Genomic DNA, 12,548 nt, shown 5'->3' with positions numbered 1-12,548 from the left:
AAATTTTTTGCATTTTTTCTTCTAATTTATATTTTGTTGCATTATGAAAACAATACATTTATTTGGCAAAGTAATCTAGGTTACAAGTCGAAATAAAAGAAAATTCTGAAGAAAGTGCACTGATTATTTTTTAAATATGAAATATTAGATGTATTCTAACCAATACATACTAGCATTCTTATTAGGAAAAGGCATTTTTAAAGGAAAAAAACATAGCATTCTGAAAATGTTTCAGCAAAATACTCAAAACCATGCTGGGATATGTCATCCACTGACTGGCAAGATTGGTCAGGAGGGTCTGGTGGTAGGAAAGGATCTTCACCATTTCCTCACCATGTTCATCCCTCCCAAACAGCTATGAAGTGACTCAAAAAGCAGCATCTTTCCAGATATAGCAAGACTATTCTATAGGAAAAAAAATACTTAAAGTAAGTACTGCAAAAAGCATGAAGTAAAAATGAAGTATTTCTATAAATTCTAGCCATACATGTGGATCATTTGCCTCATAAAATGTTCCTATGTGAATAAGAAGTAATCCTTAGACTTCCTGATTTGGCTAAATTTTTCTTGGCTGTAAAACGCCCAGTACTTCAAAGTTTGGATATACTTTCTACTCCCTTCTCCCAAGTTTTCCCAACTTAATATTTTAACTAATACATTTTCCTCCTCAAACTAGTAACATTTTATGGACCCTTTTATGTGTTTTCATCTCCTACGAAGACAGGAAGTTTCACCACAGGGGTCTGTCAGCTAGCAAGCATCTGGGACCAATAACAAGCAAATTAACAGAGCTGTGCTTATGCAGATGTTAAATTGCAGGCATTTTGTGTAACTGCCAAAGACAGGTCTGGCTTACACCTGTTCTACTGGCACTTCATTGGTTGAGCAGTTACCCTGGATTTTTTTCGCTTTTTTGAACACATAATTATCATTGTTGTCATTACTAAGTTCGGTAAACAGCCTTTGTATTTCCAACTTTAAGACAACAAGCTTACCAAGTATCCTGAGAGTGTATTTTCTCAATTAAAAATAATACAGTCTGAGGAGACGATTCAATAGACGGTATCAGCACTTTCAAATATATTAACCGTAAAATGCAATTTTAAAGAAGGTGGCACAGGACTTCCCTGGTGGTGCAGTGGTTAAGAATCCGCCTTCCAATCCAGGGAACACAGGTTCAGGTCCTGGTCTGGGAAGATCCCACATGCCACTGAGCAACTAAGCCCGTGTGCCACAACTACTGAGCCTGCATGCTAGAGCCCGCGAGCCACAACTACTGAGCCCATGTGCCACAACTACTGAGGCCCATGCACCTAGAGCCCGTGCTCCACAACAAGAGAAGCCACCGCAATGAGGAGCCCGTGAACCGCAACGAAGAGTAGCCCCCAGTCGCCACAACTAGAGAAAGCCCGTGCACAAAAATGAGGACCCAACGCAGACATACATACATACATACATACATACATACATAAATAATTCACTTTAAAAAAATAAAATAAAATAAAGAAGGTGGCAGGCAATGTTAGGAGAAAAAAATAAATAGAAGAACATTTTGAAAAAATACTCCCTTTATTAAAATACCAATAATATGGTATTTGAGACAGATAAGGGTAAGAAATTGATAAAAGTACATGAATAGGTACCATGAGAAATTACTTAGTTTTCACCATTTTTTAATGTTTGGACAATCAATCCAAAAAGTTTTTAATGTAGTTTAATATAATTTATTTTTGAGGTTTATAACATACAATAAAACCAACTTCTTGTTCAATAAATATTTCAAAGAAATACATATTAATTATTTTGAGCATCCCCTCACTTTACTCTCAAGTGTTCCAGTTTGGGCCATAAATTCAATGGTCATCCTACTAATAAGGTATTATAATGGGCAATATGATAGGAATGAGGTGTTAGGGGCAAAGGCAATGTTATATGCCACCCAGGGTCTATAGGTTTGGAACATGACATTCCTTAGAGTGACTAAACAGGTTACTCCAAGAGATGGCTCCTTATCCCAAAGTAAAATCTGTCACACAAAGCATGTTTATAGTATTGCTTAAAGATTGATAAAATGAACACCATGAACACACCACCCAGCCTCAGAAAGAAAACATTACTTTGTACTCTCATGTTCCCCTTTCCAGTTGCATCTCTTCCCCCAAAAGAAGTAGCCATTGTACTGAATTCTGAATTAATCATTCCCTTACTTTCTTTACAGTTTTACCTTAAATGTACATATCTTTAAACAGTTTTAGTTTTGCTATTTTTTGCACATATATATATATGTATATATATGTATATATATGGACTCACACAGTATGTATCCTTCTGTGACTTGGTTTTTACACTCAGCATTGCTTTGAGTTCATGCTTAGAGTTGAACTTCTTTCATTTTCATTTCTATATCATATTCTGTTATATAAATGAACATCTGAATTACTTGTAGTCTTTCCTACTCTATTTTTCTGCTGTTACCTATTTCCTGGTATACATGTGCAAGAGTTTCTCCAAGTTGTCCAAACCTAGGAATGGAATTGCTGGGAAAAGGGTATGGTATTACTCAAGTTTACTAGGTAATGTCAAACTATTTTCAAAGTGGTTGTACCAATTCACATTCCTAGAAGATTCAATGCATGACAATTTCATGTTGCTCGTCCTTGCTGATTGTTGATATTATCAGTTATTGTGGGTTTTTTTGCCCATTCTGGTGGATGTGAAATGATATTTCATTGTGGTTTTAATTTGCATTTTGCTGAGTTATGATGAGGTTGAGTATCTTTTCATACGTTCTTGGCCTTAGTCACTTAGACATAGTGGTGTTCCTTAGTCTGTGAAGAATCTTTGCCCGTTTTTTTTTTTTAAATAAATTTATTTAGTTTATTTTTGGCTGTGTCGGGTCTTCGTTGCAGCGAGTGGGGGCTATTCTTTGTTGCGGTGCGCAGGCTTCTCATTGCAGTGGTTTCTCTTGTTGCGGAGCACAGGCTCCAGGCACATGGGCTTCGGTAGTTGTGGCAGGAGGGCTCAGTAGCTGTGGCTCCCAGGCTCTAGAGCGCAGGCTCAGTAGTTGTGGCGCATGGGCTCGCTGCTCTGCGGCATGTGGGAACTTCCCGGTCCAGGGGTCGATCCTGTGTCCCCTGCACTGGCAGGCAGATTCTTAACCACTGCGCCACCAGGGAAGCCCTCTTTGCCCATTTTTATATTGTGTTATCTTAAAAAAAAAAAAAGATGCTCTTTACTATATTCTGGATACTAATCGTGTCAGTTATATGTTAAAAATCTCTTCCATTTTCTTTTAACTCATTAGTTTATTAAGGTATTTCTAGGGGGAAACATATCAAAGTGTTTTTCATTTAATTATTTAAGGAATTTACTTCTTTGGCTTGTTTTTTCCTTTTCAAAGCAATGGAAAGGCATTTCCTTCAAGTTCGGATTATGAAATCTTGCCAAGAACTTCCAGGTACTACACCAGAGCTTCCCAGAATCTTCAATTCTGCTTCAGTAGAAAGCAACCAACTGCTGCTCATCCTACCTAATGCTGCTCAAAACTCACCACAAGTGTTCACATTCTCAGAGTCTCTAACTTGATTGTACCTTCCCTCTCAACTCTCATCCTTCACTGAGGATTATCTGTGTGCTGACAATGTGCCAAGTATTAGCAAGAGAAGCTCAGAACTCCTTAAGAAGGGAAGCTCTGGAAGCCGTGCTTTGCTCTGCTTTCTGTCCCATGGATAACATGTCTTCTCTTGCTTGTCCTCTGACACCTGTATATCGGAAGGGGAACAAATTCTGAATGGTTTCAACCAGTGTGCTAGAAAAGTATCTTAAATCTACACTGGGTCTACAGGAACTTTTTTTAATCCCCAAGCTAATGTAAAATACACGTCATAAAAATACACTTCATAATCTACAGAGCACAGGAATAGATTTTTTTAAGCATAATATTCTCAGTCTTTTTTTTTTTTTCTAAAGGTTGTATATAAACAAAAGTTAGTTTTGCTAGATAAGTTAGGTAAACTTTCAGGCGGATGTAGAAAATCTTTTAACTTGAAATTCTGGTATGATCAGACTGTTTAATTCTCCATCCTTAACTCACTTTTTAGAGCAGTGGTTTTCATGTTTTAGACTGAATCAGAACCCCCTGGAAGGCTTGTTAGGGCCCCACCCCTGGGCCCCACCCCCAGTTTCCTGATTGAATAGGTCTAGGGTAGGGCCAAAAATCTGCATTTTTAACCAGCTGCCAGGTGGTGCTGATACAGCCGGTCAGGAACTAGGCTTTGAGAGGCACTGCTCTAGAGGAACTGACTTCATAAATTTGTAAATTCTAACAACTAGGTCTCACATTCTTGTGGCAGTCTATCTTGCCCTACTCACAGGCTGAAGAACTTTGTTAAAATAGTCCCCAAAGTCTATGAGAACTGTTGCCATGGTACGCTTCCCTTTTCACTCTGCCACTTCTTCACTGGATTTCAGTTAGCGGAGGCAATACCGAGGAACATAAGGAAACTCCTGAAGTATTCTGGGCCAAAAGCTTTCATTCCATTAACCAACTTCCTTTTCATGTATTACTAGTCTCTAGAATCCTCCTTACTTTTCACACAAGACTTTCAGGACCCTGCTAATTTCCAGGTGGATTCTCAGCCATCTCATTTCACAGATGTTTTAAATTTTAGCTTTCTATTTAGATACTTTTTAAATAGCTGTATTCTAGATCTTTGGGATCACTTTAAATGAAGCACTGTTGTGAGATTTCAGATGCCATATTTACATTTATATTTATCATTGCATCAGCACCAGGTAGAACTGCCTTAATTGTTCTAAACTAATACAGAGGCAGTCTTAATACCTAAATGATGCATTTGCACAAAATGGAGACACAGCACTACGTAATCAAAGGTTTCTCTGAGATTCAAACATAGAAAAATAGTAGAAGGGGACTTCCCCGCTGGTCAAAATCCGTCTTCCAATGCAGGGGACGCAGGTTCGATCCTTGGTCAGGGAACTAAGATCCCACATGCTGCGGGGCAACTAAGCCCAAGTGCTGCAACTACTGAGCCCATGCACCTCAACTACAGAGCCCGCCTCAACTACAGAGCCCACGCACCACAACTAGAGAGAGAAAAACCTGCATGCCACAACTAGAAAGAAGCCCGCACGCCACAACGAAAGATACAGCATACTGCAACGAAGATACCACGTGCTGTAACTAAGACCCAATGTAGCCAAAAATAAAAAAATAAATAAAATTTTTAAAAAACTGTATAAAAAAGAAAAATAGTAGAAGAGCTATACCTGTACATGGTAGATGGTCAGAGAGGCACAGTGAACTCAGAGAACTTGTACTGAAGCAGTCGGTACCAAATTCCCATCGATGGCAATTTAGTTCTAGCAAAAATAATTAACACTAGGATCCACAATAATTTTTTAAGAGAAATACTTCTCTATTTAACCAATCCCCACTTATTTTCCTTCAGTTTCACATTTTTTTTATAGAGTAAGGTCTTGACACTGACTATTAAGAAAAAAACCTGGAATTACGTGATTCAAAGTTACATTCTCTCAAAATATGAGGTGTTAACCCCCATTTCATCACTATTTCAACAGGGCAGGCTCAGAGTTCAGCCTCTTCTCTGTTCTCAAATGCACACATGTGATCATGTTGTTCTCTAGTTCATAAATCTAAAATAGACTCATAGTACCTTCAATGGGGTTAGGCAAAGTACAGTGTCAGTGGGCCAAACTCGGCCTGCTGCCTATGGCTGTAAATAACGTTTTACTGGAACATAGTCCCATTCATTCACTTACGTACTGTCCATGGCTGCTCTTGTGCTACAATGGCAAAGTTGAATAAATGCAACAGAGACCCATATGGTCTGTAAAACCTGAAGTATTTACTATCTGGCCCTTCACAGAAAAAGTTTGCCAAGCCCTGACCTACAAGATAAAGTCCAAATTCCTCAGCATGAGATACGTAGTTCACAACCAGGTCCCAGCTAGCTTTCTATTATAATATTATCTCCGGCTGCTCACCATCACATAGCCTATAGGCCAAATAGGCCCCAAAGTTTTAGGTCTCTATGCTATTTGCTTATTTCGTTCCCTCTCTCCACAATGCATGCACTCTTTCTCATTTACCTCTGTCCTCAAACCCCTACATATTCTTCAAGGCCTAGCTAAAATGTCATACATATCTTCCCTGAAATTTTCCCTGCTCTCCGTTTGATCGGACCTCCAGGAAAGATTAGTATCTTCAACTGATAAGATCAACATATGATAAGAGAATGTTTCCCAAAAAAGTAGATAAAAGAAATGACTATAGAATGATGGTAACATAACCATGGAAAGAAGGCAGTAAGCAAGCAGATATAAGAAAATGGGGTTCATTAAGCAAGATTTGGCCATGTTCATGAAGCACAAGGGAGGCATGATATCCTGACCAGCAGATGCGATTGGCTGGTTCCCACTGCAGTTATATGTCCCATATGAAGAAGCATCAGATGGCCAACGCCTGATGTCATTCGACATTTACATCACTCAACTCCCCTTATTCCTCTCCGTGCTCACCAAGTAATCTTCTAATTAAAACTTGGCTATTCATGTAGTTTTCCTCACTGTAAATTAATAAACTGATGTTTTGACTTATGCACCAGTCTTTTATGAGTGTGGTTAGTATGGGTCACTTTTTAAGAAATTAGGCACCTATTGGTGGATTGAAATCAGGTCTCTGCAAAAGCAAAGCTGAGGACCGTCACATGAAATCCTATCCCAAGGATGGCTGGCCAGCTACTCCTAAAGACACCCTCTATCTCATGTCAAACCAACAATGACAGTGTATTAGGTCATCTTCTGTCTCTCTTGCTGGACACTGTAAGCCCCTTGAAGAAGAGAGATTCTCTCCTAGATCTCATTTCTTACTGGGTTGCCATCACCAGGTGCAGTACGTGGTTACACATAGTTAAGCCAAATTTGATTTAATTGGATCATATATCAGTCTCTCTTTTCCCTTTTTTGGTAGTTCCCTCTACCTGCCCCAGATATCTAGTATCTCTCTTGCTCCCTCACTCTATTTCCCTTATCACAACTAAAAAGGCACTGATAATCAGTCCTTGATACTTCTGCTAATCCTTTATAGCCTCTGCATTGTTCATCTTTTCTTCCCTCAGTGTCAAACCATTTTGGCTCAGAGTTCTCTGCTGTCTAATCTTCCCTAGTTAAAACAAAAGAAAGGGGCTTCCCTGGTGGCGCAGTGGTTGAGAATCTGCCTGCCAATGCAGGGCACACGGGTTCGAGCCCTGGTCTGGGAAGATCCCACATGCCGCGGAGCAACTAGGCCCGTGAGCCACAATTACTGAGCCTGCGCGTCTGGAGCCTGTGCTCCGCAACAAGAGAGGCCGCGATAGTGAGAGGCCCGCGCACCGCGATGAAGAGTGGCCCCCACTTGCCGCAATTAGAGAAAGCCCTCGCACAGAAACGAAGACGCAACACAGCCATAAATAAATAAATAAATAAATAAACCCAAAGTTTAAAAAAAAAAAAAAAAGAAAAGAAAAGAAAAACATCTGATTATCAGTCACCAGACCTCTGAAATTAAATACATGCCCTGATGATGATTTGATTTTCTTTTGAGTAGAAATGAATTTCCTCCTTGGGAGATACCAAGCCTCACTCTTCAGATGTGGTGGGCTTAAGACTGCGTGTCTTTTCCTCACTGGGTTCTCCTAGGACCCCTGGGTACTGAACCAACCTGACCCGCCAGATCAGAAACTTCTTTTTTTCTGCCACAAGATTCCCAGGTGATTATTTGTTTTCCAACATATTTACTGTTCTTTCAACAAATATTTTTGAACATCTTCTGTACCAGGAATTGACTTTTTCCAGACAATAGGCATAAGCAGTATACAAGACAGACAAGTTCCTTGCTCCAGTTTATTTTAAAGGTGGTGGAAAGACAAAAAACAATGAACAAAAAACCAAGGTAATAACAGATAGCAATAAATATGATAAGGAAAAACCCAGGACAACGCTATAGGAGAAGTGAGGATCAGGAAAGTTACTTTAAGTGGTTCAAATAGACTGTTCTGAAAGGTGACTTTTAAGCCAAGATCTAAAGGTCTCTCGCAACTCTCTCAGCCTAGAACTCTGCTAACAGCAGCAATCTAGGTGAAAAACAATGGTGGCTTTGCTTGAAGTTGTAGCTGTGGAGACAGAAGTGGAAAAAAACGTGACATATTTTAGAAGCAAAGCCAAAAGGACTTGTTCACAGATTGGCTGTAAGGAGATAAGGACAAAAGATGCCCTAAGGGATGACCTCTGTGTTAATTTCAGTTAGTATTTAATAATTTCTGTTGTTGTTGTTCCATACCTATTTTTTCTGAAGAGCTGAACATGGCCCTATGCCACCTATATTTCTAGGTCTGAAAAAAAAAAGGTTCTTGGTTAATATTTTCATAATCGTTTGTTCTGAGATCCACATTGTGAACTGTTCTCATATGACAAATCTTGAACACCCATAATAATAATAATAACCAATTAATGAAACAAAATAAACCAATTAAAAATTACTAAATAAAACAATTGCTGACTATGGCCTTTAAATATATGTGTAGGCTAAACAAAAGTGCCTGTCTATGTTAATACTATTTCTGGCATCATCTTTTGCAAAGAGCTGAGACTAAAAAGTGAAACAAGCAAATATTCTGTCATGATTTTTTTTTAAATATTATACAATTACTGTTCCTAACTTATTTTTCTCTCCAATATTTTTAATACTTATAGTCAAACTGCTGAAGAAGAGATGATCATGAATTTGGCACCCAGCAATCACTGTGATTTCAAGATCCACACGGCTGACCCTCATCACCTAGTCTGAGTCCCTTGACCTTCTCTCTTCTGATGGTTCCGTCCTCTGCCCTACCTCAGCTCTACATCCCTATGGTTGTAACCTAGTTCTAATCATTACCAATAATTGTACCCCTCCATAACTCTCAATTTCTTTGATCCTCTCTCTCTCTCTCTGGAACTCCTCTAGCAAAACCCCAATCCTGGTTAAAACGCTCTTCCTACTCCTCACCTGTACCAAGGTGACAGAGAAAGCAGGAGAAAAACACACCAACTGACCAGCCATATTTAATATTTATCACCACTAACATCAAAGAGTGCTGCCTACTAATCCCACTGCATTTCCCTAGTCCAGTCACTCTCCCACAATCTGACTATTTTACTTCTTCTTTTCCCTCAGACCTTTAATATTTCTTATCTATCACTCTCAGATGAAGACCCTACCTTAACATTTCACTGACAATATAGAAGCAATCATAAAAGGATATCTAAGCTCCCACTGCTACATCTACCAACCGACCTAAATTTGTACTCTATATATACTCTATCTTCTCTCTTGTTTTTATAGATAAACTGTCCAGGCTCTTATCTAAGGCCAATCCCACTGCCTGTGACCAAATCCCATCCATGCTCATTTATACAAGATCACTTCAATAATTGGGCCCTTTTTCTACAGGATCATGCCCATCAGCATATAGACTGTAACATACCTCCCAAATTAAAAACAAACATTCCTTTGACTTCATATCCCCCTCCAGACACTTCGCATCCCCCTCCCAACAATTTCTTGGCTCCTCTTTAGAGCAGAATTCCTTGAAAGAACTGTTTTTGGTACCCCAAGTTCCCTTCCTCTTATTCTCTTATACCTTCTCCAGTTTGGCTTTTGTTCCCAGCACTTACTCCACCCAAACTGACCTTGTCAGCAATGGCCTGCATGGTGCCAAATCCAGCTGTCAATTCTTTTTTTTTTAATTTTAAAATATTTTATTAATTACATACAGTATATTATTACATTTTATAAATTACATATAGAACTGTACATCATTCTGATGTACAGTTCTGTGAGCTTTGATGAATGCAGAGTAAATGTAGAGTTGTACAACCACCACCATAATCAAGATACAGAGCCAGCTGTCAATTCTTAGCCCTCATCTTACGACACCTATGAGAAGCAGCATCTGACAACAGATCACTCCTTTATCCTAAAACACTTTTCTCACTTGGCCGTGGGGACATTATTTTCTCTTGGTCTCCCTTTATCTCTCTGACTCTCCCACCCTCATTCTCCTTTGCTAGTTCCTCCTCATCTTTCCTACCTTTAAATGTGGGAGTGCCCCCAGGACTTAAGTTCTTTGGACAGCTTCTCTTTCTATATTCACTCCCTAGGTGATTTCATACATTGACAACTCTTGGATTTATATCTCCAATTTGGACCTCTCTCCCCAACTCCAGACTTAAAAATAACTACCTATGTAACAACTCTACTTGGATGGCTAACAGGTATCTCAAATGTGAATGTACAAAGCAGACTCTTAATTTTCTCCCCCAGACCTGCTCTTGCCATGTTTTTATCATTTAATAAACAGCAACTCCATTCTTTTAGTTGCTCAGTCCACAAATTTTGGAGTTAACTTTGACTTCTCTCAGACTCCGCATCTGATCCATCAAACATTTGGCTCTATCTTTAAAACATCATGGACTTACCATCTCCACTGCTTCCACTCTGGTCCAAGTCATCAACATCTCTTTCCTGGACCACTGCAATCTCCTCCTAACTGGGGCTCCTCCTCCCACTCTAATGCCCATATAGTCTATAGTCTATTTTCTGCAAAGGTACCAGAGCTATCTTATTCTTTTTAAGAAGTTCTTGTTGAGATAGTTATAGATTCATATGCAGTTGTAAGAAACAACACAGAGGGATCCCTTGAACACGTTGTCCAGTTTCCCCTGATGGCAACATTTTGCAAAACTATAGTACATCACAATGAGCATATTGACATTGATATAGTCCACGGATCTTTTTCTGATTTCTCCAGTTTTACTTGTACTCATATTTGTGTATATGTGTGTATAGTATGTTCCATACAATTTTATCACCTTTTAGGTTTGTGTATCCACCACTACAGTGGAGATACTGAACAGTTTCAACACCACAAAGATTCCCCATATTGTCCTTTTATAACCACACTCATCTCCTTCTCTAACCCCTGGCAAACAACTTATCTGCCCTCCATTTCTAAAATTAAGTCATTTAAAACATGCTATATACATAGGATCATACAATATGTAACCTTAGGGATCATTAAGCATAAATTCCTAAAGATTCGTCCAAGTTGCTGTGTATCGATAGTTCACTTTTAAAATTGTATTCCATGGTATGTATTTTCTGCAGGTTAACCATTCAGATGTTGAAAGACAGTTCTTGACTACTACAAATAAAGCATCTATTTGTGTACAGGTTCTTGTGTGAACTGGCCAGATTCCATTACTTCTGCTACTCACAATCTTCTAATGGCATCTCATCTCAATCAGAATAAAAGCCAAATGGCTTTACAGTGGTCCACAAGGCCGTACACAATCCCCCCACCCCACTAAGCCTCAACTCATCTCCAACCATTCTCCACTTTGCTCACAGCACTTCAGCAACACTGATCTTCTTGCTCTTCCTCCAACAAACCAGGCATACTCCTGCCTGAGGGCTTTTGCTCTTGATGTTCCTTCTACCTGGAAAACTCTTCCCTGAAACAGCTAAATGACCTGTTCCCTCACTTCTTTAAGATCTCTGCTTAAATATCAATTGCTTAGAGAGGACTTCCCTGTCCACTATATATAAAATATCAACTCCCACAGGCCCCTCCACTACTGCACTAGGCAATCTCTATTTTCTTACCCTGTATTTCCCTCTACATTATTATCTGACATGCTATATATTTATTGGTTCATTATCTATATCTTGTCACTAAAATCTAAACTATATTCAATCAGAGACTCTCTTTTGTTCACTACTACATCCTCAACAGAGAATAGATCATGGCCCATGCCAAGTACTAAAAAACAGCAGATATATCTAATTTCAAGGCTAAGTGTAAACTTACTAAAGTCACTTAAGTTAACCTGGAGTCATTCAAGATTATTGAAACACTAACCTCTTACCTTTATATGACAGTAACTTTGTTTATGATGTTTCTTCCTAGATCAGATCTAACTTAAGAAGTTGTTTAAGAACTAAATCGAGGCTTATTGATTAAGAAGTAAATAAATTAAGCTAAGAATAGGAAAGTTAACACTCGACTGAGCTGCCTAACTCTGTATTTTTAAGTTTCTCATATTAAATTGCTGAGATGGCCTGGCTCTTTTTTTCTTCATAACTTGTCTTTTTAAAAATAAAAACACATATACCTACCAGCATGGCTAAAATGAAAAAGAATGACAATACCAAGTGTAGATAAGGATGTGGAGCAACTGATACTCATAATTTGCTAATGGAGTACAAATTGATTCAACCACTTTGGAAAAGTATTTGGTAGTATCTACTAAAACTAAACACACTCATACCACAATGGTGTAGCAATTTCACTCCTAGCTATCTACCCAAGAGAAATAGTGTTTGTGTTAATAAAATAAGATGTACAAAAATGCTCACTGCAGCTTTACTCATAATATCTCCAAACTGATAGAAAATGAGCCAAATGCCCATTATCAGGAGAATACAC

The 12,548-nt window shown here is 38.8% G+C and overlaps 1 protein-coding gene across 4 annotated transcripts in view; it reads right to left on the bottom strand.

Moving 5' to 3' along the window:
* Positions 1–12,548, bottom strand: part of TMOD3 (tropomodulin 3) — an 88,725-nt gene that overhangs the window by 50,784 nt on the left and 25,393 nt on the right. The window contains exon 1 of one of the 4 annotated variants that reach the window (XM_036835739.1): positions 5,290–5,448. The exons of the other annotated variants lie outside the window; for them this stretch is intronic. The gene's annotated coding sequence lies outside the window, so the exon portion shown is untranslated. Of the gene's footprint in view, positions 1–5,289; positions 5,449–12,548 lie in introns of those variants that run through there. 4 annotated transcript variants of the gene reach the window in all.

This window comes from Balaenoptera musculus, chromosome 20 (assembly GCF_009873245.2).
Source record: "Balaenoptera musculus isolate JJ_BM4_2016_0621 chromosome 20, mBalMus1.pri.v3, whole genome shotgun sequence".
Taxonomy (NCBI): Eukaryota; Metazoa; Chordata; class Mammalia; order Artiodactyla; family Balaenopteridae; genus Balaenoptera; species Balaenoptera musculus.
Note: the sequence above shows the minus strand (reverse complement) of the source record. Positions and strands in the feature narration are given on the sequence as shown.